The sequence below is a fragment of the Crocodylus siamensis genome, chromosome 4 (assembly GCF_052110815.1).
Source record: "Crocodylus siamensis isolate JL-2025a chromosome 4, ASM5211081v1, whole genome shotgun sequence".
Lineage (NCBI taxonomy): Eukaryota > Metazoa > Chordata > Crocodylia > Crocodylidae > Crocodylus > Crocodylus siamensis.
This window is the reverse complement of record NC_143398.1, coordinates 160,117,913-160,139,731: the sequence shown is the minus strand read 5'-3', so window position 1 is coordinate 160,139,731 and position 21,819 is coordinate 160,117,913. Positions and strand designations below refer to the sequence as shown.

The 21,819-nt window shown below is 49.0% G+C and overlaps 1 long non-coding RNA gene across 1 annotated transcript in view; it reads right to left on the bottom strand.

Moving 5' to 3' along the window:
- Positions 1-20,916: 20,916 nt before the first annotated feature.
- Positions 20,917-21,819, bottom strand: part of LOC149867002 (uncharacterized) — a 71,632-nt gene continuing 70,729 nt past the window's right edge. The window contains exon 3 of the long non-coding RNA XR_016442145.1: positions 20,917-20,973. This is a non-coding gene — a long non-coding RNA (uncharacterized LOC149867002). The remainder of the gene's footprint in view (positions 20,974-21,819) is intronic.

Genomic DNA, 21,819 nt, shown 5'->3' with positions numbered 1-21,819 from the left:
GAGCAGAAAGGACTTCATTTCTAAAGGTTTCCTGCAAAATATTATAATACAATCAGCTGTGGGGAGTGGCCCTCATCTTGGAGAGGTCAAGATTTGAACCAGCAGTACTAGGGAGTCTGCTACATCACATGTATGGTCCGTGCAATTGCCTTCTCCCCATTACTGGGGCTGAGTTTTATGCTTGTTGATACTATTGCTGGCCATTACAGGGGAGTGCAACAAAACCCAGCAGGATGGTAGAAACTGTATTGTGGGTCTGAATACCCGGACCTCTGGGGGCTCACAGCACCCAGGAGCTGTACAGAAAGTAGGCCCTGGGAGTCCCTGCTACCAAGGCAGAAGAACAGTTCCTGTGCACTAGGAGTGGCGCCTTCGGGAATAGGATGGAGGCGGTCGGTCCAGTGGTTACAGCACAAGCCTAAATCAGTGTTCCAATGTCTGCTCCATCACAGACTCTGAGTGCATCTACACAAGACACTAACTGCACAGTAGCATATTAAGTGTTAGCCAGTATTATTAGGCTACTGTGCAGTAGTGTTAGGCTGCTGCACAGTTAGTGCCTGTAAAAGCTTATACACTGGCACTACTGTGCAGTAGTGCCGATTACCACACGTCAATTTAGTACTTGGTTATGCAAGTACTAAACGTTATGTGCAGTAACTATGGTGCATTAACAAACATATAGATGTACCCTCTGACACCTTGGACAACTCCTGGTCTCTCCAGGCCCCTACTCCCAGTCTGTAGTCACAGCACTGCCCTGCCTCACAGGGGTTGCAGGATGCACAGATACTATGCTGATGGGGGCAAGATAATGACTTTAAGGAGTCAGTTCCAGGAACAAAGCCCTGTAGTGGGACTCTGTGCCCTTGACTCTGATCCTGGTTCTGCCATTGACCATCTTGGTAGTTGTATGGGAGTCACTGCCCCACCCTGGGCCTCAGTTTCCCCATCAGTAAAACACAGATAATGATACATTTTCCCCTTCATTGGATGCTTGGAGAGCCATGCAGGATTCTAGCAAGCAGAAGGTGTCAGGACTCTGCTGAGTAGTGTATCTAGGGTATGGTTTTCAAAAGCATCCAAGTAATTTAAGAGCACAAATCCCATTGAGTAACAATGGTTTTGGAAGATCCCTCACATCTACTGGTTAGAGGAGGGAACTGGGATTCAGGATACTTGGGTTCCTTTTTGTGGCCTTGCCAATGTTCAAGTCTTCACTTGTCTCTGCCGCCATTGTGCCTATTTTACAGGTACAGGCAATGAACCAGCTTGGACAGGAGCTGCAGGTTTGGGAAGATGCTTTGCATAATCAGAAGCAAGGCTGTTCTGCAGGAGGGCAGGGTATTAGGGATGGCTCTTGAGTAGAAGATCTGAGGACAAGAGCTGTAATCCAAGATGTATGAATGACCCCTGATTCATGCCTATGCAAGACAAATAGTGCCATGACAGGGAGAGGCAAGAGGTGGGGGAGGGTCAGGAAGGAACTAACAAAGCCATTTGCAGAACAGCGTAATTTCTTCTTGGGTCCCCTTTGATGTGCCATGGAGATTTCAGTGAGAAGGAAGAATAGCAGAAGCTTGGCTGTTCCTCTCCCCAGAGGATCCTCAAGTTCCATAACACTCCTGTGGAGCAGATAAAGGCCAGAAAACTATTTTTACAAATGAGGATACTGGTCCAGGGTTGAAGTAACTTGTCTGAGGTCACACAACAAGTCAGTAGCAGAGAGAGGAAGAGGATCATCTCCCTGCCCATCACTTTCAAAGTCTTTCAAGGAAAGGATGGGCCAACCGAGTCCCTTTTTGAGAAGGCCCAGGGGCAGAGGCAGGGGGCAGTTAGGATCTCCCGCCATGAGCATCAGCAGCTTGGAGGGCCCTGGCCTCAGATGGTCCTGTGCTGTGCTCCCTTTCCACAGGCTAAGGCATGCACATGCATCTACTTGTGTCTCTGCTAAGTTGCTAGTCACCCCAGCGCTGTTCACCCAGGAAGGACAGGCTGTGTGGGGAGATGGGGACAGGGAAGGGTTCTAAGAGTAGCTAAGCCCAGGCTGCTTCAGGCACAAGTTTCAGCTGTAACAAAAAAAGGCATGAAAAACCCTTTTAAAACACCTCAGTCATCATCAGCAAAGCCTTGGTGACAGGAGAATCCCCTGTCTGCACCCTGGAGCAGACTGTAGGCAGCACCAGCCATTCTCCAGCAGATCACAGATCAGGCAATGAGGGGAGGGGCACTTGATGGTCATGACTGGGTACAAATCCAGCTGCAAAAGAAGGTATTAAGTGCCTTTCATCAGCTTCAGCCCTGGTGGATGCTCATCAGTGCTGTAAGACTACTTTACGAGTCACTGCAGCTCCCATTCCCTAGTGCATTCAGGCATTTTGGCAGAGCTGCATGTGTGGAGAACTCAGGACTGGAAGAGCAGGAGGTCAGGGCCAAATAGCATCAGTACAGTTGTCCATTAGGATCCCAGGATAATGGGGGTGGTAGGAGGAGCTGCATTTCATGATTGAATGCATTGGCAGAGTAGAAAAGCCTAGCCTAAGTTGCTAGTCAAGACTGGAGCACTATCAGTCCTATATGTTTAAGGATCCTGCAACAGGAACCTGCAGGTTGGGATTCAGGGGCATAAGAAGCAAAGGGTGGGTATTTGCCATCTGCCTAAGCCTCGCCTCATGCAGCTTCATCTTCCACCAATCTACATTCACCCAGAAGTGAAAGAGAGGAGATAACCACACAGTCCAGGGACAGCTACCCAGTTTGCCGAGAATGAGGACCTAGCTACATACACAGGGCAGAAAACAGGAGCAATGTGCTGGAGAACAAAGCTTCGCTCCTGCTACAGTCCTGCATCCCCTTTCTAGAGCAGCACCCTGATAAAGCAAAGACCCTGGGCACAGCTCAGGGGTTCACTCCAGGACCCCTCCTTGTCCTGGCTCAGAATCAGATGGGAAGCAGTCTTACAGAGAAGTCCCAGCCGCCATGCCCCAAGTCAGCACCTTAATTTGCTATTTATGCCACTGCTCCCCGCTCATAGGTAATCCATGCAACACAGCTCCTGCACAGCCTACAGAAAGAGGTTAATCCCGACACTGCAGGTTCAGAGGTCTCACCAGGCTTCATAAATACTTCTTCATGTAAGTTGGCTCTAAGCCCTCACCTCCTCTTCAGAACCACGACTCTTATGGTTGCTACCACAGGACCCTTTGGCACAGCTAGAATTGCTCATAAGGCAGAGGCACCCTCATACACAAAGCAGCATGGAGCAGTAGTTCGAGCAGGGGACTATAAGCCCGACTCCTGGGTTCTACCCATTCCCCTCTTTCCTTCCCCCCCACCCTACTCCCCACTGGCTCCTTGCATTACCTTGAACAGGTCGTCTAGCCTTGCACTGCTACCATTTCCTCATTTCTGAGGTGAGGCTAGGTCACCTACTGCCTAGGAGATCCAATGAGATTTGACTTCAGTAAAGCCCCCAGTACTGTAGACAGAAAAGTACTGCAGGAGCAGGAGGTGCAAAAATGTCATAACCCATGTTTCCCAGCAGTCAGTGCCCAGTCCCCCCACCACCACCGCCCACACACCAGACCTGCATCCCTCCCTCTTGAAAGCCAAGTCCCTGGGCTTGATCTTTGCCCAGCTAAAGCAATGACTCCAATATGGCAGGATCATGTATCCTAACCCTCAAGTCCAACAGGCATAGGTTTCATAGTTTCTAGGGTCAGAAGGGACCTGAGTAGATCATCTAGTCCGACCCGCTGCCATGGCAGGAAAGAGTACTGGGGTCAAACAACCCCGGCAAGGTATACATCTAACCTCCTCTTAAAGACCCCCAGGGTAGGAGCCAGCCCCATTTTGCTTGGAAGTTGGTTCCAGACCCTAGCCGCCCTGACAGTGAAGTAGTGCCTCCTGATATCTAACCTAAACCTACCCTCTGCCAGCTTGTGACCGTTATTCCTGGTCACTCCTGGCAGTGCTCAGGGGAACAGGGACTCCCCCAGTGCCTGCTGATCCCCCCTGACTAGTTTATAACAGGCCACTAGATCCCCCTCAGCCTTCTCTCTTGGAGGCTGAACAGGTTCAGGTCCCATAGCCTCTCCTCGTAGGGCCTGCCCTGCTGCCCCCCGATCATGCGGGTGGCCCTCCTCTGGACCCTCTCCATGTTGTCCACATCCCTCTTGAAGTGCAGCACCCAGCACTGGATGCAGTACTCCAGCTGCGGCCTGACCAGTGCCGCACAGAGGGAGAGGATCACCTCCTTGGACCTGCTCGAGATGCATCTGTGGATGCACGACAAGGTGCGGTTGGCCTTCCTGACCGCGTCCCCACACTGCCGGCCCATGTTCATCTTGGAGTCAATGATGATTCCAAGATCCTTTTCCACCTCTGTACTGACAAGAAGGCAGTTCTCCAGCCTGTAGGTATGGTGCCAGTTGTTCCTCCCCAGGTGCATCACTTTGCACTTGTTGGTGTTGAATCCCATCCTGTTCTCATCCGCCCACCCCTGTAACCTGTCTAGGTCTGATTGCAGCCTATTCCTCCCTTCTAGCATGCCCACATCCCCCCACATCTTAGTGTCATCAGCAAATTTGAGCAGGGTGCTTTTTACCCCCTCGTCCAAGTCACTGATGAAGATGTTGAACAGTGCGGGCCTGAGGACCGAGTCCTGGGGGACCCCACTGCCCACATCCCTCCAGGCCGAAAATGACCCATCCACTACCAACCTCTGGGTGCTGCCCTCCAGCCAGTTGGTGACCCATTTGACTGTGTAAGTGTCAACACCACAGTCCCCCAGTTTCTTAATGAGAATAGGGTGAGAGACAGTGTCGAAGGCCTTCTGAAAGTCAAGAAAGACTATGTCAGCTGCTACCCCTGCATCTAAGGATTTGGTGATCTGATTATAGAAGGCCACCAGGTTGGTCTGACAGGACCTGCCACTAATGAACCCATGTTGGTTGCCCCTAAGCACGACCTCCCCTGCTGGCCCCTCGTGGATATGTGCCAGAATAATTTTCTCAAAAAGCTTGCCCAGGATCGAGGTAAGACTAACTGGCCTATAGTTTCCTGGGTCTTCCTTCTTCCCCTTTTTGAAGATGGAAACCACACTGGCCCTCTTCCAGTCCTCTGGCACCACACCAGAGCACCACGAGGGCTCGTAAAGCCATGATGCCCAACAGCTACAAAAGGAGTCCATTTCCAACCCCACTCCCTGCTTCCCTGGCATGAAGAGACAGCAGATAGAAGCTGCCCGGCTGAAGACCAGCCTGCCCAGCGATTCTCTCTCCCTCCATACAAACTGAAGCACCACCCCCCACCCCCATCCTTCCCTGCTCTGAGATGAAGCTCCCTTCCTGCTAAGGCAGACTAGCATAAGGGATGTTCCCAAAGGGCTGAGCTCCCTCCGCTCACGACGTTCTCTGTCTGCTGATGCATGCTCCCTCCTCGAGACTAGGCCAGCACTGCCAGTCGCTGTCAAGGCACTGAAAGTCCAAGCACGATTCCTTAAGCCCTTGATCACTTCTCATATTTCTGGCCCTTTTCTTCCCCACTGGCCCTTCTGAGCTTCCCGCCACCCACCCCATCCATATGTGCACACACACTCTCCTGCCTGGCGTCACCACTGACTGGTGCATTCATTCCTCCCTCTCTGGAGGGCTCCCGTTCCCTACGTGCTATTAGCAGAATCAGGGCACTGCAGTTCTGTATCCACCTTGTTTGCTAAAGAGAAGTTCCCATCCTCTTCCTTTCCCATGGAGCTCCAGCCACCATCCTACACACAGCAAGAAAAGCCAGCTGTTTAACAAGGGGCTGATTCTTCCTGCAGTTAAGAGGATTTTCTTATTAAAACAAAGGGCTTTGCTGATTGCAGGAATGGCAAGAACTCCTTTAGCCAGGAAGTAAAACCTTCACAGGCAGGGCTGGTCAGTGGGAAGGGAGACTTGTTAAGGATTCACAGAGCACAGCTAAGTCATGCCCTTTATCTCCTAACATGGCCTCAGCTGCACATCCACTCCCCTCCCCACAAAGGTTAGCACTAGAAATAGAGATGCAGGAACACACCGCCCTTCACCAAGCCAAGATGTTTAGTGGCTTCCAATACCAGGGTAGTCAGATAACTGAAGAGGACACCTGAGTTTCCAGGGGATGCTTGCACGTTCCTTTTTCCTCAGGCTCTGTATATAGGTTGGAAGGAGGGCCATCACTCAAATACGCATATGTGCACACCCCTGGGAACATGTGGGGACTAAGAGCCAGCTATGCAGTTACAGGGCAGCCCAGTACAGTAAAAAGAAGCTTGTATGAGACAAAGCATGTCTGTAGTGCAGCTGTTGTGGCTTCCATGGGTGTATGTAAGATAGCTTTAAAGCTAACAGGCAGGGGCACTGCTAGTAGCATAAATGAGGTGGTGTGGAGCTTAGTGTGTGCTGCAAAGCCTACCCAAAGAGTTGGGTAAAAATTCAGGCAGTTAGCAACATGGTGCTCAGCACATGCAGAGGCTAACTTGCTCCTAGTATTTAAGCTAGGTAGCTTAAAGCACATTTAGGCAAGTCTCCACAAAATGAAGTCACTGCAGTGCAGACATGCCCCGAGTGGGACAGGAGGAAGAGAAGATTAGTAAGAACTCTCCCAGGGGCACGGCCAGATGGGCAATGCCCAGGATCCCTCCAGTGTGCTTTCATTGGTTGCTCTGGGTCCTTCCACTACCCAAAATGGAAGTCACAAACAAAAGGCACCTGCCTGACTGGCACATCCAGTCCCAAGCCAACCTGCATGGCCAGGCCTTGTCACACATCTTCCTTGATTATTAATCACTTGTGTTACCACAGCCAATAGAAACCCTTCTTCCTTCCCACCCTCCCCAATAAAACTGTTGTGCCAGGCTTCATACAAACCTAGAACAGAGAGACCATAAGGTCCCTGGGACAGCATACATGTATAAGGCAGGGGAACAGCAGGTGGGTACAAATAGATGGGCAAGTACAAGCAAAAAGCAAAACAATCCTGGTTAGCCTGCCAGGCAGCAGTATCGTTGCACCAGCAGCTGAAGTGCAGTCAAGTTCTGCTGTAGGAGAGATTTTCCATTGCCCAAATCTTATGAGAAGAGATTAAAAGAGCTTGGCTTATTGAGCTTAGAAAATGAATGTTGTGAGGGGATAGGATTACAAGTTATAAATACACTGGGGGCAGGGTGAGTATCTGGGAAGAAAAAAGAGATGCTTAAGTGAAAAGGACATTATTGGTGCAAGATCAAATGGATACAAGCCGGTGAGGAACACATTCAAACTTAAACTAGTAAAAGACTTTTACATCATTAGAAGGCGAAATGTTCTGGAAGAGTCCTCCTACCTGCTTCACTGAACAAGTGGGACAGTGGCAACCTGATGGAGGAGTTGACAACTTGAAAGCAAATGCAGCAATACACAGGGTGAGGACAGGCCCTGAAGGCAAGGACAAGCAGTTTGTGTTTGATGCCACGGGGCTGGGGAAGCCAGTAGAAAGACAAAAACAGGAGAAGAACATGAACTTGACTAGGGTGGTTTAGTCAGGGCTAATACTCTTAGGGGCTGGGGCAGGGGGGTTGCAGTGGTCCAGCTGCATCTCCCTTTGATTCCTCCTCCACCCAAACTTTAAAACTAACTGCCTGGGAGGGACTGCAGCATTTCTATTCAGCTAGTGCTGAGAGAATCAATTGACTTCACGGCTCATTATCATCTCTCTGATTCCTATTAATCTCTCTACTCCACAGGTGTCAACAACTCTCTCTCCTTTAATGCTCTTGATGTTTCACTATTCAAACCATCCCTTCTTCTGCATTTGGCTGTCTGTTAGCTATTGCTGATAATGTCTGTTCTTTTTCACAGTCCTACAGACTGTTTTTAGCTCTAGCTAAAAACCTTAGCTCAGGTATGGTAATATTAAGCTCAGATGAAGACATGACTGACAATGAAATATTGGAGGCATTCAAGAAGGCTAGATTTTGTTTTATGAATCTAAATAAGAGATGTACATTTAACTATAATGTTAATTACAGGACTAATGATACAATATCTTTTGACTGGTTTGTGGGGGGCATTTAAACTTTATTATGCTCTAGCAAATTAGTGCATATTCTAGTAGTTATATTTGGTTTTGCTTTCATCTTAAATGGATTAATATAGTGCAAGCCCCCTGCCATATTGGTAAAGCTTCTAATTTCTCTTTAACTGGAGAAAAAAAGTGCTGTTATATGTGATGATGTGCCCCCCCTCCATTTCAAAATCCTAGACCTGCTCTGGGCAGGAAGGTTAGGCTTGAAGACTTCCACAGGGTTCTTTCAGCCCTATGATAATACCAAAAGAAATCTTTAAAAGTTTGTGGAAGGGACAGCATGATAGAATAGGGCTAATCTGGAAGTAGCAATGTGAATATGCAATATGGCCTTGAGCATTTTGTATCCCCATAAGCCAGTTTACAAGACAAGACATTATATTCATGTAGATTGCCTGTACACAAGAGGTGTTGTTGTGATCTCAAGCTTCAGGACTTCTGCTGAACAGATGTAGGAGCTAATAAGATTCCTGCCCCTCCCACCGCTCTCACTTGAATGCCACTTTTGGATGTACATCTCTTATTCAAATTCATAAAACAAAATCTTGCCTTTTGAGCGTCTTGACAGTGCCTCCAATATTTCACTCAGTCATATCTATACCCAAGTTAATATTACCATACCTGAGTTAAAGGTGGGGATTTTTCTTGCCCACCTATGAAGCACTACAGTTGGCTGCAGCTAAACAAGGATCTGGCTGGAGGGCACTTGTGCTCCTGACATTCAGTCACCTACCAGAGGAATCTTGCTTATGATCAAACTAATGACCTGAGTTGGAAATCAAGACATTCTCCCTCGGATGAGACTGGTAAGGCTTATGGGGGGTGGGGGAGTGTCCTTCCTTCCTTCCTTCCTAACCTAGTCTAGCCTAGGCTGTGCTCCTTTCTTTTCCAGGCTTGTCCAAGCAAAAAAAAAAAAAATACCCAGACTCCCTGACATTGCACCAGGCTCTCTTGTTCCTCCTGCTCTTAGCACACTAAAGTTTTTTTCATGGGTACTTTGTGACTGTGATGTGAAAGAGGAGCCAGAGTTTAAGTCCCTGTAGACCTTTGTGGAGAAATGGTCATCTGCCAAGGCCAGGCACTGACTTGACAGCTGAGAAGGTGCCTGCCAGTCCTACATACCCAGGCATCATAGTCCAAGAGTGCGTGAAGGAAGGATTAGGAGGAAATAGCTTTGGCAATGTTTGCAGGGAGCTCCTCCAAGCATGAGACAATCTGGAGGAAAAAAGCAAAAAAGATGAAAACTTTAACAAATGAACAATAGAGCCTAGTATCATCATAAGCCAATCAGACACAGGAGTCAACAGCTACAGGGCACAGAGATATCATGAAAGCGATGATAAGCAGCTTCCATTTGATGGAGCAGGGATGGGGACACCATTAAAACAAAAAGTGAATAGGAGGGCATCACAATGACTGGCTAGGAAGATAATCTTTGCAGCACCGTTCAGCCAGGGCAACACTGCACTTCTCAGAGACGGAGCAGAGGATTTTACAATCAAGAAACAAGATGAAGAAAGTATAGTTTAGAGTATGAACCAAAATGGACGCAGAGGACAGGCTGCATCTTTGAGATACTATGCAGAAAACCTGCAAGATTTAGATACAGACCTCTCTGTGGTTCTTCATCACTAGGAAGAGTCCAAGATGACCTCTTGATTAAAAGGTGAGTGCAAGATGCAGAACAGAGGCAGCACAAAGGTCTGGTGAGAGGAGAGATGAAAAGCTCCATTTAAGCATGGTCAGTTTGAACCAACATTGAAAGCTATATGGAAACAGAGACAGCCTGAGATTTTGATTTGGACAAGAGGAGACATATCTTGAATCATCCTCAGGGATGGTAGCTGAGCTAGTGTTTGAAGATGAGGTCACCTAGGGTGAAGGTGTGTGAGTTGCCAGAGGGTGGAGGAAGGGGACAAGGACAAAGCCCCTCTGGGACCCCCACAACAAGTTAGAGGGTATTTTGAAGAGGATCCTCTAGAACAGTGTTTCTCAACCTTTGGGTCACAACCCAAAAGTGGGGTGCAAGAGTAGATCAAAAGGGTTACAAACAAACTTTAAAACTGGATTCTCCTTTAATTAGAAAAATGGGAAAGCATGGCTTTCCCCTTGCAAGCTGGCAGAGTTCCAGCCTGCGCAGGGCTGCTTGGGAACCCCCCCCCATACCCCACACATGAGGGGGCTGGGACCTGGGGCGGCAGCAATTCAAAAGTGAGGGGCACTGGGTCAGGACTGGCCCCTGATATTTACAAATGCTTCCTGGTACAAAAAAGGTTGAGAACAACTGGTCTGCACCATGTGGGCTAATGATCTGCAGTGGCTGATCTACATCATGTGGGCCACAAGTGGCACAGGCAAACAATAGATCAGAGAAGGGACAAGCAGCACAGCAGTAGATAGGGCAGAAAGCAGTGCAGCAGATTGGATAGGGGAAGAGGATGAGGGGCAGGTGGGGCTAATTTGTGGCACCTGCTAAAAGAGCCTGGCCCCCACTGCTCTAGATCAGTGGTTGTTCCAGGACAAGTCATCAGGGTTTCTGCAAAGAGACTCGGGGAGTGGGCCAGGAGGTGGTGCACTGCCATTGCCAGGCTGGGTGCCTTGCTCCGCATCTGTCTTTGGGATAAGAGTAGGGGATCTGCAGCAGAAGTTATATGACAGGTTACTGTGACTTTAGGAAGTTTGAAAACCACTGCTCTAAAGGAAGAACAGATAAGAAAGAGGACAAATCTCAAGAAGAACATGGGGAGCACCAAAAACAGCACAGGCCAAGGAGAACAAGGCCAGAGGCACTAGGAGGCAGTCAGTAGTGACTTTGATGACAGCGAGGTTGGTGAAGGGGGGAAAGGATCAGGGGCTAGACTGGGTGGAAATAAAAGGAGAGCAAGAGACTCCTAACAGCAAACATTGGCAACGCAGCACATTCAGCTCCTACCCCAGCCAGATGGGACTGTATTGACATTAGCCACAGGACATGGTTTCCTGCATCCTGTGGCAGAAAGCCACCTTGGTTTCTCCCCAAAATCTCTGCCCTGTGACAATGTGATAAAATCTCTGTGCTGTGACCATTTGAGTAGGGTGGGCTCAGCAGAGGAGACCACACTGTTACCCTCTGTCTTTAGCTAACTTGAGCTGGCTACATTCCTGAGGGAGGAGGAAAACCTGCTCCCTCTGCCTACGTGACTGGTACCTGGGTGAGAGGCATCTACCTGGTGGGCTGGAATCTGCATCAGGTGATGTATTTCAAATCAGTTGGCTGACAGCCAGCCGGGGCTGGCCTCCACTGGACCAGGTGAATGAGGTCACAGGGGCTATATAAGTTAGGACGGTAGAGGAGGTGGCCTTTTCGGCCATGAGGTGAGGCTGGAGCCATGAGGGGGGGACTCAGAGGAGCATAAACATCTGAAAGGGCCCTCTCCCCCAAAAACTCATGAACCAGGAACAGCCAGATGCTAGAAAGGATCTCACCAGCCTCTGGATGAAGTGTGTGAGTAAGCTACTCGAGATCTGATGGATATCTAGCTGGCAGTAACTCAGATGCATGATCAAAAGGCTACCTCAGCCAGACTGTTTGCTCTTCGGGATTTCTAGGATATTGCTCAATCTTGTATCCTATTTTCACCCTACCCCTGTAACCAATAAAGTCTTCCTTTGTGACTGGTGTGGGAGACTTATTGAGGGGCGGGTCTAAATTATGCCTAAGAGACCCCTTAGGTCTGCAGACTAAGGGAGACTTTACTTATTGCCCCCTGACTTGGGGAAGTGCCCCAAGTGCCTGTACTGGGTCGAGTACCTGTAGGACATTAGGCCTGTGTTACCCCAAGGACACAGGGCCGGGAGTGAGTCTATTCTTGGGGTGGTGGCGGCAACGTTACCCCCAGGCTAGCATATGTGCTCCAGGAAGGGGTCGGGCCAGACATAAGGTGCCCCTAGGGAGGCATTCGGAGCCTGGCAGGTGGTCGGGCGCAGGGAGGTGGGCGGCTCAATGCAGGAGCGCCCCCTACTGGCCCACCACAATCCTGTCCCTCATCCCTGCCCCCACCCCCACACTACAATTGGCATGCCTATTTTCAGCCTATGGACTGGTTTGTGGCAGCATCTTCATCTTGTATGCTGGGACTTGGGAGAGCAAAGTTAGTTTTCTAGTCCTACCAGATGCTGTTTGGGCAAATTCCTCAATCCCATGGTGCCTTGGTTTCCCGCCCCCCGGCCCTACCACCTGTAAAATGGGAATACCACTTCTCCCTTATATCCTCTGTCTGCTTCAGCCAGACTATAGACTTCTAGAGGCAAGACACCTGCTAAGAGCTGGTCCTGCATGGTATCCAGCATAACAGGGCTTCTTGGTACTACCCGTTACTCAATTTGGAAGCTCTCTGGGAGCAGCTGTTTGTTCTAGGTTTGTAATACCTAGCACCATGGGAAACTCATCCATGACTGGGGCTCCCAGGTACAATGGAGGGATCTTAAAGATCTCACTGTCTTATCCCAAAGATATGAAATAAGAGTATGGGTTTGGGAGACAACAGGCATCTCATCAGGACCAAAAGTAAGTTTCAGACCCTAATGTATAAGGCTCTGCCTTGGGTTGTAGGGTTGTTTGTCTGCACAGCTGCTCATGATATCCAACATACCAGCTGGTTTCTATGGGGAAGCTTACCCTCATAGGAAGACAGGCAGGCTTGGGGCAGGGGAGGGGTTGTGAGTCACACACCAAGTAGCAGCTGAGCTGGAAAACACTGAGTTGGAAATGTCTAAAAAGAGAGAACATGCTAGGCTATTTCTGTAGCAGAAGGTATTAGGAAACTGGGTCAGAGAGGATGCAAGAACTGCCACCTTCTCAAGCGTGTTATATCACCAGGGTACAGCACCCCAAGTGGGCATGAGGCTAGGAACTGTTCCCAGTTCTGCAGTGTCTGGGTGGGCTCACTGAAGAACTCAGACTTTCAGCGAGTGCCAGGCTCCAGGGGGTTTGGAACCTGAATTCTGGTTTTAAGCACCACTTCTAATGCACACATCACAATCCCAAAGCAGTTAAAGAACTAAAAGCTTCATGTCCCCTAGGAGATGGACAAAGTCATGATGTCTAAGTTTTCCCATGAGCAAAAGTGAATAATGCCCAAGGTCCCAGGGCAACCAGTAATAAAAAACTAGAAGTCTGTTTAATAAAGATGTTCATCAGGAAAAGGTTTCTTAGATCCAGGATCTGATTTCTTGTCTAAGAAAAGCTGCAGAGTACTTCAGGGGCTCAGGGCTTCAGGGGACTTCCCTGCTCTTCTTGATTCAGATCAGAGGATCTCATATCCCACCTATCACAGTTCCTTACATAGGCAAATGGTTCTTCTACAATAGGGAAGAGGGGGGTTTCATTGCCCTGACCACCCCCTCCCTCCACAATTTCAGATTGCCAGTCACAGCAGGAGATTGTTCTTGGGCATTGATTGCTCATTCATTGTTTCAGTCAGTAACCTGGGCACAATACAAAGTGGTGTCACCCTGCCCTTCCCCCCCACCCCAGACTAATTGATCTGGACATGGTCATTGGGGCCTCCCTTACCATTTAAAAGAAAAAAAGAAAAGATTTTTTTGGCAAAAGAAACAAACATTCTTGGATTCAAAGTGAGGATCGGGAAACCTTTGAATTTACAACAGACCACTGGCTGGGAAGATCATTTCCCCCACAACTCCAGTTAAATGACAGTGTCTCACCCCTTCTCCTCTTTACTCTGCTCATAGTATTCTCTGCCTGTTGCTTATTGCTAGATCGGGGTGTTAAAGACACACTTGGCAGGCCAGATGTGTCCTGCAGAGCCATATCATCAAGCACCTGGAGCTGCATCATCTGGCCCCATATGCTGCCCATGGCTCTCAGTGACCCACAGACAGTACATAGGGTGCACTGAATGGTCCCATGCAGTGCCCGCTCCTGCTTGCATCTCAGTGACAAAGCAGCCACAGCCCTGGAGCAACTGCATGCCACTCTGTGTAGTGCAGCCCTACAGCAGTGGAAGCACCAGGGTCATGCAGTGTAGCATAGCCCTGGAGTGGCCAAGGCAGGACTGGGCCCCACACAGCACCCACCGTAGCCACTCCAGGACATACACTAAAGTCAGAATGCAGGGCCGATCTTTAGGTTCAATCCAGGCCCTCCCAAGGCTGGATGAGTTTTTCATCCCTGTGTTAGACCACAGACAAAACAAGATTTCCTGGTTCCTTGACCTCATTCACCTGGGATGGGAAGGAGAAACTTTTGGATTTTAGGTGAGCAAGTAGGACTAGTTGGATCTTACAGTCCTTCTGTAAGAACTGCTCAGATCTCACAAGCCTTTGCTTCATAGCATTTCCTCTGCTGGCAGCACCAACAGCAGCAGCTGTGTGCACTCAAGGCAGAAGGTCAAAGCACAGAGAGAGAAAAGCTAAGGCAAGTTCAGGTTTCACTCGTCCCCAGTCTAGGGCAAAGACTTCCTAGCAGCTATTGTAGCTACATTGCATTCACAGACTGCACAAGACCGAGCCAAGAATGGACTAGCAGGAGGTTGTCATATCAGTTCTGAGGTCAGCCAGGTCAGATTCCCCTCTCCTGGCTGCTCTGCATGGTGGGAGCAGCCCAAAAGCCTATGGCCATTGCCAGCTAGGGCAGGGGAGAAGGTTCCTTTCCCCACAAGTGGGACAGACCTTTGCTTTTGGTGCCTCTGTCATGTGCCTGCCCATGAGACAAGTGTCCAGAGATACCAGGTTCAGTCCCTGCCCTTGGCAACAGCAGAAGCCTCAGAGATGCAAAACGGGCAAACTATATGGACACAGCTCAAAAATTGGCACAACAGGGGTTGCCATGGATCAAGACAGGCAGTCTGCTGGCTGCATGGGGGAAGTGGCACATTATGTGCCTCCAGCCAGCTTTCACCTTGTCATTTCCAGGAGCAGTCACATAAAAACATAACAAATAAGCGGTGGAAAAAAAAACTCCCAAAAAGAAGCCACCCAAAAAACAAGAGGGAAGCATGACAGCCCTGCAATGAGGGCTCTGCACTGGAGTACGGATGCTGCTGACCCTGAACCATGTTCCCTGCATCTCTCACAGCCACAAAGGGCTTCCTGATAAGATGCCATTTAGGATAGGAATGCCAATCACATTCCTCTTTAATGCGATTTTATCAGGATCTGGCTCGCCAGCCACAGCTAATTAAATCCTGGAAGCAGTTGCTGCTTAAATGAAAGTTTGTTTCCTCCAACAACAGAGCCAGGGAGAGAGGGGGCCTGAGCTTCCTTATATCTAGCAAGAACATCTGCCATTGTCAGCTTGTTAGTCCCTACCTGCTCCATGAATCACACAGAGCCAGATTGAAGCCCCATTTATGCCAAAATAATTCCAGCAGTGTTTGCTGAAGCCGCCTATATTTCTCAGATTGCAAGGGAATGGTCTTTTGTCTTTGTCTGTGCAGTACTGAACATCATGGTCCACAACTGGGGATGGGTCTCAGGCTCTACCACAGCAAGGGAAGCACCATCCTGATGCTAACAAAAGCTCTTTTGCACCAAGATTCATAGATTGTAAGGGGCTGGAGGGGACCTTGGAAGATCACTGGGTCCACCTCCCTGTACCAGGCAAGACAGGCAAGTGGGGTCAGGTGAGCCCAGCAAGGTGACCATCCAGTCTCTTGAAGATTTCCAGGGTAGCGATTGCACCACCTCCAAGGGAGCTTATTCCACAGTCTGGACACCCTAACTGTGAAGTTTTCCTGATTCTGAGCCTGAAACAAGTCTTCCAGAAGTTTCTGCCCTTTACTCCTGGTTTTCCCCAAGGGTGCCCTGGTGAACAGTTGTTCACCAAGCCCTAGATGTACTCCCCTGAGGTAGCAGTAAGCTGCTACCAAGTTCCTTCTCCCCCTTCTTTTCCAGGCTGAAGAGTCCCAGGTCCCTCAGCCCTTTCTCGTACGGCTTGCCATGCAAGTCTCTGATCATATGGGTGGCCCTTCTCTGGACTCTCTCAAGCTTTACCATGTCCTTGTTAAAGTGTGGTGCCCAGAACTGGACGCAGTACTCCAGCTGCAGCTGCACCAATGTCGAGCACAGCCGAAGAATCACTTCCTTGGTTTTGCTGGAGATGCGTAGATTGATGCATGCCAGAGCGTTATTAGCCCTGCTGGCTATAGCATTGCACTGCCAACTCATATTCATACTGTGGTCTATTATTACCCCTAGGTCTCTTTTATTCACAGTACTGGTCGTTTGGTGCTGCCAACCCTGTAGGTGTGTAGGGGGTTGTTTGTCCCCAGGTGGAGCACTTATTCCTTGATATTGAACTTCATCAGATTCTGATCTGCTCAACTTGCCAGACTGTATCTGTAGCCTATCTTCAAGCGTGACCACGCTTCCCCATAACCTGGTGTCATCCGCAAACTTGACCAGTGAACTCTTCACTCTCGTATCCAAATCATTGATGAAGATGTTGAAAAGTACTGGACCAAGCACTGACCCCTGTGGGACACCGCTGGCCACTTTGCCAGGATGACACAGATCCATTCATTAGGACTCTCTGGGTCCTACCCTGCAGCCAGCTTCATACCCACCTAACTGTTTCATAGTTAAGCCCACAATCCTCCTATTTTCTCACGAGACCACTGTATAACTTGACTTCTAGCCTTTGATCCGGTATCCCACAATGTCAACCTCCTCTCTCTTATTTTGGTGGTGAGTTACCTCATTGTAAAAAGATGAGGTTGGTAAGACAACACCTGCCCATGACAAAGCCATGCTGGCTATCATTCAGAATCCTACCTTCTGCAAGCCTATCACACAGGCTCCATAATGAATTTTTCCAGGATTTTCCTTGGGGTAGAAGTTAAACTAACTGGCTTATAGTTACCCGGGTCCTCCCTCCTCCCCTTCTTGAAGATGGGCACAACATTGGCCCTCTTCCAGTCCTTGGGGACCTCCATGGAGCACCACAGGTTTGAAGAGTTTCACCAGGGGTTTTGCAATTACTTTGGCCAGCTCCTTCAGCACTCTTGGATGGAGTTCATTCAGTCCTGCTGACTTATGCATGTCTAAATTTTTTTTAACTGGTCACACACCAGTTCTATGGCAATAGTAGGAAGGCAGTCATTCCTGTCCTGCTCATTCTGTACCCTGACTGGTATGGTTTTCTTCTTGGCCCAGTGAAATACCGAAGCAAACTAGTCATTCAGAGTTCAGTTTTCTCCCAAGTGCCAGTAAACCAGTGTTCCGAGTTGTTGAGCAGTGGCCCTACAACTCCCATTTGTTTTCCTCATGTTCCCTACACACCTAAAGGACTTCCTGTTGTCCTTTATTCCCGTTGCTAATTTAAGTTCAGTCGCTGCCTCAGCCCTTCTAATTTGTTCCCTACAAGTGCAGGCCATTGTTGTATAGTCCTCCTTGGGGCCTGTCCCAAGCTTTCATTGTTTGAACGCCTCTGATAAGGTTGTATTAGTCCTATTGAGTAGTACTCAGTGCCAGATACAATTCTCAGTCAGAATAAAACAAAAAAATAAGCCCCTGACCAAGTGCTTACAGTCTAGACATGCATTTAAAGTAGTGGTTCTTACACCAGGTTCTGCAAGACCTTTTCAGGAGTGCTATTGTGCCAGCACTGGCACTGCTGCTGCTACAACCAGGTGAACTTGCCCTGCATGCCTCAGTTTCAGAAGGTGTGTGGAGAGCCGAACTGGGAATTAGAGAAGCTGAGACATGACAACAAAAGTTTCTCAATTGGGGTCCCATGAAATTCAGAGAAAGTTACGGAGTCTAAAACAGTTGAGGACCACTGGCTTGGAATCAGCCCACAGTGCAAGGCTACCCTGAGAACAGAGGAGGATTTAAAATTTCCATTTCTATTGCAGAGATAGTTCCCAGACCCAGCAAAGAAAACTTTCACTGCTGTTTCTAAAGAGTGACAGTCTGGTTGGAGGGGAATGCAGACTGGAAGACTTCATGGGGTTAGGAATGAGATACTGAACCTTTCATGTGCAAGCTAAAGGTACACTTGCAGCCCAGCCCAGCCTGACAGGCAGTACCAGCCAGTGGTCATCAGGCAACCCGTGTGAAAGGTATTTCGTGCATCTCAGTCCTGGCAGGACAAATGTGCACAATAAAACCATCCCTAGAATTGGCACCAATCAGGTTAGAGCAGGGGTTGGCAACATTCATCCTGCAGAGACACTCGTTCTGCCTCAATGCCAGAGGCAGTTTTGCCTTTGCCCACATCAGGGCTAAGCAATGAGGTCCCATGTGGCCTATGCCCACACCAGGTTCACCCTTGCCTTTGCTGCTTCTTCCTCCCCACTCCCAAGCCTTCCCTGTCCTATGCCACCACCTGCAGCACAGGCACACCTTCCAGCCAGTGGGAAGCTGTGTCAGGGTCAGGCAGCCAAAAAACTGCATTCATGCTTCTGTCACTTCTCCTCCCCCACCCCCACTTCCCCACCTGACCCCACTTCCCAGCCGCTGCAGCAGCACAGACAGCTTCCAGCACAGATGCAGCTCCCCACCAGCTAGAAGCTAATCCCCTATCTCGGATGTGGGAGTGGGAAGCTGAGAGAAGTGGCAGCTGTGGCACAGGTACAGGGAGAGGCTCCTTGCCACAGAAGCCCCCCAGCCCATGTCAGACTAGAGCTGGGTTTTGAAAAGGTTGCCAGCTGCTGGCTTAGAGGCTAACAAACAAGTGTGCCAAGAAGGCCAAACTCCAGTTCCCTCTAAGGTACCTTCCTACTGCTGTTGCCAATTTTCAGGGTAGATAGGCAACTCGGTCTCCAAAGCCAATTATGTGCCACCTTTCAGCAACAAGAGACTGGAGGTGGGGGGGTGCTGGGGGCAGGGGAATACAGGCAGTCCTCAACTTACGGCGGTGATCCACACTTGTGGTGCTCCGCATTTTACACCCCTGTTATTACTTATGGCGCTGGGCCTTGCACTTACAGCAGGCAACAGCAGAGGCACCGGGGCCTGCCCGAGACACTTACTGGAGGTAAGCTCAGGCAGCGGTTCCTCCCTGAGGCCATGTGCTCCCAGAGGCGAGGCAGGGGCTGGGGCAACTGCTCCACTTCCTAACCCTGATGCCATGTGCCTCCTTGCTCCCAGAGGCATGGTGAGTGGGGCTGGGGGCTGGCGCAGGCTCCGCTGCTCCATGCCCCCACATCACCTCAGGGAGTGAGGAGGCGCATGGCGTCAGGGCTGGGAAGCAGAGCAGTTCCCTGAAGCCGGCAGAGCCCACGCCATCCCCCAGCCCCAGCCCCTGCCCTTGCCTCGCCTCAGGAAGAAGCCACTGCCTGCCCCACGCGAGGACTGAGGAGCTTACCTTTGGTAAGTGTCCCACACCAGCCCCGGTGCCTCCCTTCCAGTTCTATCAATCGACTGTGTCCAGCCCATGGCCTTCCAATTAAATCATTTATAGTTGATTAAATACTTGATTTAAATATTTTATGGTCATTTCTATAAAAAGTTGGGCATCAGGCCCTTGGTCAGGAACATAACCCCCTATTATAACATTGTTTCTATGAGAAAATCAGATTTGACTTGCATCGTTTCGACTTACAGCTCCTTTTCCAGGAATGTAACCTGCTGAAAGTGTGAGGACTGCCTGTAGTTTCATAGTTGTTAGGGGATGAAAGGGACCTTACAGATCATTGGTTCCAGCCCCCCTGCACTTGGGCAGGAAAGACTGCTGGGGTCAGATAGCCGCAGCAAGATGGGCATTGAGATACTTTTTGAAGATTGCTAGGGTGGATGAGTGTACCACATCTGTGGGGGAACCTTCTTCTGGGAGGAATGAAACAGAAAAAAGAAAAAAGGGAAACAGAAGAGAGTGGGGGAAGGGGGAAAGCCTAGTGAAGTCTACAAACATACTTGGTATGTACAATAAATCTGTTCCATTCCTTGATGGCACATGGTTCTCCCAGCTCACCCTTGCTGGCTTGCTCTGTACAAGGGATGGGGGAAGATAGACAATAACCTTGCTCCCCAGGCTCCAGGCGGCAGGCTGGCCCAGTTTCCACAACCTGCAAGCAATCGGATGAAATCATCTGGACTGCTGTAATGAGTGTTTTATTAGGAGATTTTTACCGCAGGATAGGAATTTAATAAAGCACCACTCGCTACATTAAATCCACAGAGGCATCCATGCAGCATTAAGATTTCCCTTCTTTGGGTTTTTCCAGCTAATCTCAGCTGCTCCAATGTGGCACCACTAGTTTAAGTAGACTTCAAAAGGGATGATGGCTTTAAAATGGTGGGGAAATTTTTCCTGCGCTACCTGCCCTATTGCTAAGTCCTCAGGTCCCCAAGCAGTCCCATTAGGTATTAACACAGAAGAACTCAGGCTATCCCTGTGGTATTGAGAATAGCACAAGGCTTTAAAAGGAAAGGGGAGAGGATGGTCTTGTGATTAATGTGCTAGATTGGAAGGCAAGAAACCCAAGTTCTGGTCTCAGCTCTTACACCTCTGATGTGACCTTGGGCCAATTCACTCGCTCTTCTTTCCCTCTCAGCTGTAATAAAACACATAACCTGTTCTAGTTTGGTGTGCTGCTTCCTTTTATGGAGGTGGCTTGGCCACATTGAGGCTGAGGAGAAAGCTAAAAGATTTAGGGCTTTCAGCTGAAGCAGTTGAGATCCCACAGCATGAGAACCATCAAGGACATGTATTGGAAATGTACAACAGAAGTGAGGAGCAGTTCAGGAGAGACAGTTTTGAGGTGAAGGTGGGCCTACATCAAGGGTCGGTTTTGTGGCCATACCTATTTGCAGTTATGATGGGTGTGTTTACTGGACAAAGTAAGGAGACCATCCTGGGGTATGATGTTTGCAGACAATGTAGTCATTTGCGCTGAGAGTCTAGAGGAAGTGCAGTCTGGATTGGACCAATGGAGAGAAGTGCTAGAGGGAAGACGAATGAAGATTAGTCATTCCAAAACAGAATATATGCACTGTGATTTCTTTAAGGTACCTGATATTGAAAACATGATAATCAATAAGAACCATGTTCGAAAAGTTGATTCGGGTATTCAGGGTCAACCATTCAGCAGAATGCAGAGTTAGACAAAGAGCTGAAACACTGAACAGCAGGGTGAATGAACTGGAAATTGGCAACAGGAATGTTATGTGACAGAAGGGTATGAGTGAAGCGGAAGGGAAAAGTCTACAAGACATATGTGCATCTAGCACTATTGTATGGAGTGGAGACTGCCTCTGAAGAAAACTCAAGAAAGGAGACTGAAAATGACAGAGATGAGAATGCTCTGACAGATGAGTGGAGTGACAAAGATGGACAGAGTGAAGAATACTTAAATCAGAGGATCGGTGAAGGTAGTGGAGGCATGTACAAGAGAAGAAGACTAACATGAGCATGTTCAAAGGAGTCCAGAAGAATATGTGGGAAAAGAAGTTACCAGAATGGCACTATCAGGAAGAAGGGGAAGAGGAAGATTGAAGACAAGGTGGAGAGATATAATGGAGAGGGACATGAGAGAGAAGGAGTTGGAAGAAGACATATGACCAAAGCTGGTGGCAAGCCAGGATCTGCATCAGCAACCCTATTTAGATGGGACAAGCAAGGGAATAAGCAGCTGAAGCAGTTGAAGTTCATGCATTAAACACTGTAAGTCCCAAGTTCAATCCTCACTGCTGATGAGCTGGGCAAGGCATGGCATTACAAGGAGTAGCCCATACGAAGTGGCCTAAACCAAAGACCTTGAAGTCTTTGCAGCCATTCCTAAGAGATGT